The sequence below is a fragment of the Sinocyclocheilus rhinocerous genome, unplaced genomic scaffold, assembly GCF_001515625.1.
Source record: "Sinocyclocheilus rhinocerous isolate Xijiao unplaced genomic scaffold, SAMN03320098_v1.1 scaffold382, whole genome shotgun sequence".
Taxonomy (NCBI): domain Eukaryota; kingdom Metazoa; phylum Chordata; class Actinopteri; order Cypriniformes; family Cyprinidae; genus Sinocyclocheilus; species Sinocyclocheilus rhinocerous.
Window position 1 is genome coordinate 946,676 of NW_015642829.1, and position 5,956 is coordinate 952,631.

Sequence of the window (5,956 nt, forward strand, 5' to 3'; positions counted from 1 at the left end):
GGGGGGGGGGGAAAGAGCGGAAATATTTCACTGTGCTCACTGAAGAAAACTGATACTCACAGACCAGAAAAAATATATATTTGGCATTTATTATACTTTATAATGAACTGATTCGCATCTTGCTGAGAGGTAATTAATACGGGGAAATCTTGAATTAAAGATGTAAATCTTGACACTTTGGCAGGGGGGCCGGTAAGGGACAGTAGTCTCCAAGGCCTGAATTATTCTTAGCATAGACCAATTAACACCATGTATCTTCTTTTATGTTCAGTTCAATTAAGAGCCTTTACAGTTTTTAAGTTCTTTTCTTCTTTATAGGTGGAGAGTGTCAGAAACACAGATCAAAGCTAAACGCAGCGGTCCGTGCACCATAGGTAAATCTGCTTTGCATAAAAATCTGCATGTTGCTACGAAGGTTTTTTTTCCAATTTTGCATGAATTAAAAAAAAACAGGAAGGGAGCAGAAATGAGGGAGAGAACCCACAAAGCAGTCTATTAATCTGCTCTCAAATCTCCCTATATCTACTACTCTGACAGCTGAGTACCTCGATAGCTCAAACCCCAGTAGACCGACGCCGGCTGTAGAGAACAATTTAGCTTTTTGTCATTCCACGACGGTTCCTTGTGTTTTATTTTGATTTGCATCCAAGCCGGCCGAGGTTTAAAGTAAATGAATGGGCCTGAACAACTGGAGACTATAATTTTTTTAAACACTTGAGTTCCAGATTGTGATTTGCAGTTTATTTGTTAATAGTGATAAGGGATCAACAAGCTGTTATTTATGATATTTTCGGAGGCAACCAATAAAAGATTGTTTGTCTCTGTCCTCTTCATTCTTTTGTGCTTTATTTAGCTTTTTTTATTGGACTGACAGTTGTGTTTTTCTCACCACGGGAGCTTCACAGTTGATGTTGAAATTCAATCTCAAAACCTGTTTAGAAAATCACTGCAACTCACTAATTTTCCTGCTGGGAAGAGTGTCATGACTGTTTTATGCTTATATTTATTTTACGTTGGCCACTGTAGATTTCATTCTTAATTATGCTCCTCGGGCAGATGGATGGTTTCTTGAAAAGATATCTGCTGCATGCTGTGTTAGAATCATCCAATGATATGGAATGGTCAACATATATCATAATCATATTGAGAGATGACATCCAGGGAGGGGCACAGCCTCAGGGTGGATAGATGCTTTCAGGGCAACATAATAACACAAACAACCTGTTTTTCAGCACCCCTAATTGCTGCACTTTAATTATATTAAGCAGTGAAATATCAATAAATCAATGAGCAAATGAACTTGGCAACTATGAGCAATGACTGTTTAGTGTTGCTCTGTATTATTCTATTGATGTTCCACTAACGGCCGTCCTTGAGATATTGAATGCTATTCAACCCAGGCGCTGACATCATAATAGAAGGCAACATTGAGCAGTCTGGCCGTGTGGACAGTCGCTCTCTGCGGCATGTTTTTCTCACATGTAGACATGCTTTTGGAACCCTATAGTGACACTAATTTTATGAAGTGTACATTTGGACTTTTATGTGAATATTAAAAGTAATTTTATCTAAAAAGATTTTAGGTTTATTTTTCATAGAATGTACTGTCCTTATTTATAGCCAACATTCATTGTGCAGCTAATCTGTCCCTGATTGTCTCTGTAAGAGCTGGTTATGGAACCATTTAATGACACAAGACGTAGGAAATTGTAAATAAATACAAGTGTAATTAAGACCGTTGCATAACCGGAATAATTCAAGAATCAAATGTTTCAGCCTTCTATGTATGTATTCACATAAATATACAGGAGACCTGGACACACAGGAATTTTGTCACAGCTACAGTATTTTTAGGCATAATTACCCAAATTATGTCCAAAATGTCCAAAATGTCCAAAACTGTCTTAAAATAATTAAAATTTTTAAGCAGTATGGTGACATAATACGTAAATTAACCACTACTTATTAATACAAGGCTTAACTGTACACTCTAAAAAATGCTGGGTTTAAACCTAAATTTGGGTCAAATATGGACAAACCCAACCGTTGTGTTAAATATTTCATTTAAAATTTTAACCCAAAGTTTTGGTTTGGCCATATTTGACTCAAATTTGGGTTGAAACAGCCCAGCATATTTTAGATTGTATGAGGCTAGATTGTATCAGTATGTAAGTTGACCTGTGTTCTAGGACAAGGGTATTTTTCAAAAAATGTTGGGGAAAGTTGTCATTTGTTTTTAATGTTGTAATATTCCGGAATTAATTATTTAATAAAATTAATTCATTCATTATAATACCTGTTGGCCAAAATACAAATTCAAAATCATTTTGTATATTGTCATTTAATTTTTTTTCTGTTTCTTGAATTTTTGTGCTCATGTTGACACTACAGTGTCTACATGTGCTCAGCGAAATTTATCTTTTTTGGCCAATAACACTGGAAATGTTAAATACCTATCTGTAGTTAAGACTTAAAGGTTTGTTCATAAAAAACGTGACAACTAGCCCCAGTGTGCCCTATATATAGCCTCAATTTTTCATTTCAGGACAAAGAAACAGTCAATGAACAACAGACCCTGTCTCATTAATAATGAGTTTGACAGGAAGACTTTAATGTTTGATATCTAGGGATATGTAAAAAAGTCATGTGAAAAAACAATTGTCAGCTTGTACTCGACCCACTATTTTTTAAGAATTTGTATGATGTGTGTTGTTATAAAAGCTTCGAAGGTTTTTTTTTTCATGGCAAGTTTATTTTAAGCCTGTTTTAAGTGCACTTTCACCTTCATGTGAGTGTTTCTGACTATTGACAATTGCCATTTTAATCTAATGTTCAAATAATTTTTTTATAAGATAGCAGGCCAATTCAAATATCAAAATATTTTGGCAGGTGTGATTTCTTTGTTGGTTTGTTTTGCTAACCTCGGTGTCTCTAAGTATTATTAAGTAAAAATCTTTTCTCTCTTGTCTGTTTCAAGATATAAATAGGGTGTACTGCCATCTAGTGGAGTAATTATGCAACAGCGTTTTTCAATTGAACTTTAGACACTGTATGTGCTAGTCGTTAAACTGACTAGCTGTTCCAGTGACAATACACACATTATTTGCTATAATATTTAATCAGTAAACAATCAGGCTTAGCCTGTGAAAAGTTGGAAAATATCTCTGGCACTTGTGTAATCAAATTATGTGAAATGGTACTGTGGCTGAATTTTTTTTTAAGAAAGCCGATGTTGATCTGTATCAACATGTGTGTCCTTTAATTGTCTTGCGATTTGAGTAAACAAGAACAAAGAACAGCGAAAATGAGCTAAACATGTTGCAAATCAAGCATGCAAATAAGAGGATTTATTCGCATTTCCTGCGCACACTAGCACAGTGGGAATCAGCAGGCTTGTTCTCAATGGCCCTCTTTTTCCCTGCTGTGAACAACATGCTCTGTCAGTGATTAGCAATAACACAGACAATGGATGTAATTTTCTGTAGAAGGGCACACGTGCAATATCAGACCTTGAATAAGCATGCACACACACATTCCTGTTGTCTGTGCCTCCCATTCACAGGTACAGACAGTTTAAGACATGTTTGTGATATTTCACATCTGAGAGATTTCATATGCCTACAGCCTCCTGCAAAGGCTCCTGCAGATGCAGATTTCCGAAGATACTTTAGAAGAGCAAAGCAGGCCATCACTGCAGTCCCCATTGTCTACATGCTGGACAGGTACACATGCTGCCTACTCCCAAGGTTGCTAATGTAATTGCTTTACATTGATTCTGTCCGACTAGACGGCTTATTTTCATCCTTTTTCAGGGAGCAGTGCCAAGGCTTTAGCCTCCTGTGATGTGAAAAGTATGTGTCCTTTTCAGCACATATCAAACAGATTCTTCCTCACATGAGAAGGGTATACTGTCCTCGAAAAGATTTTTTACCATATAGTCAGCCATATCTCTTTCCATGGTACCGTACATTTGTAACTGAAGCACTTTGAGTGGATTGACTCATGGCCTAATTATAAGAACCAAATCCTTACATCCTAGACATAATGACAAACGTCTCAGAGAAGGTGAGGTGGAATAATGTTTTAGGAATAAGACAGAACAGCTTTCCATGAGATCATGTGATCTGACAGACACAAGGCCCCTGAGCTGCAGATATATACATATATTTCCATAAAGGTTTGAAATTTTGAAAGAAAAAAATGCTAGTAAATTTCAGAATTAATTATACACACACACACACACACACATACATATACAGTATGTGCGTGTGTGTGTGTGTGTGTGTGTGTGTGTGTGTCCTTTTTTCCATTCCATTTTATCTTTCAAAATTATATATATACTGTATATATAATTTTGGGGGAGGGAACGGTGTCTCTTCCGCGGCTCGGTACACTTTCAACTCGTTTTTTTTTTTTTTTTGTCTCGAGTAAGACACTGTATGACGTTCACGTTACATGATTTGACTGATTTTTACGTAGAAAGGGTGACAGCGCACCGCATTAAAAGAAATTACATAAGCGGTTTTCATAACCGCTGGCCAAATTCAAAAACGAAACTAAAATTAAATAATCTTTGAGAGCAAGGGGGCCCCCTGGTGTTTCGGGGCCCTACGCAGCTTGCGTACTTTGCATATAGGGAGGATCGGCTCTGCATAGCCTACATACATACACACATTACATACACACTAGGGGTGTGCGATATCGTCTATGATAATATCGTAATTGTTATTTAAATGATCGAGTATACTGCAAAAACCAAACAAAAACACACCCAGAGAGTGCACTGAGATGTAGGTTAGACTTCTGCGCATGCATATTTACAGTTCACGCTTTCACTGTGTAATTTAGTCTATTAGAATACGTTTAGAATTCCCCAATAATTCAAGATAAGTGGGGAAATATTCCCCCGTATGACTTTTATTTATATAATCTGATATAGTTAATATCAAACAATGAATACCGTTTTTTCTCCAAATATCTGTACGATTTAAAATGTGATATTGATTTTACAAAACATTCTAATAAACAAGAAGTTAATATTAATTGACCTACATTTTAGGCACAAGTTCCTTTTGCTCTATTTCGTCAACGAAAATAGTTTCTAACATAGCCACAGCACAACTGTTTTGTGTCTCTGAGCAACACAGGACAGTAATGTTTTGTTACTAAATCAATCAGCGGTTTGAATGAATCGGTTGAATGAATGACTCAATGACTCACTCATGCAGTGATTTGTCACCACCTACTGCCGATTTTAGGTTTATATTTAAATTATTTTTCCTATTTTTCCCCAAAATCATTTCAAATATCAGCATTCAACGTTTTATTTTAAAACATCAAAAAATTATTTATGCATTTGTAACTGCAGGTTAACTGCATTCATGTCCTGCATAAAACAGTCTGTGTAAATGCATCTAAATGCCACTTCAGATGCAGATTCTGTGCCACCTGTGCATTGCAAACACAAATTTTGTTGATACTGATTTAATTTGATTGGTAACAGCCCTATAGTGTCTTACTATTTGAATTTATTGGTTAGAATTTGACACAAAAGATGATTCATACATTTAATTAGGTTAGAAAAAAATTGGCCTTATAAAGGTAAAAATCCCCATAAAAGGTAAAAATCAATTAAAATATATTGGAAAAGTTCATTTCTGTTACTCCTGCTAACTAATCACTGCACAGAATACATCAAAATCTCTGAGAGTCAGCTGTCCACATTAGTCCTAAATATGCCAAAGTACCAGTACAATAACACGTTCAGCAAAATATCATCTAATTACCGTTATCGACAAAATTCCAGAAAATATCAAGGTATAAGTTTTTGTCATTATCGCACAAGCCTAATACATACACATACTGTATAATATGTATGTATGTAATATTCATATATATATATATATATATATATATATATATATATATATCTGCAAATGAACCAGATGGAAACACA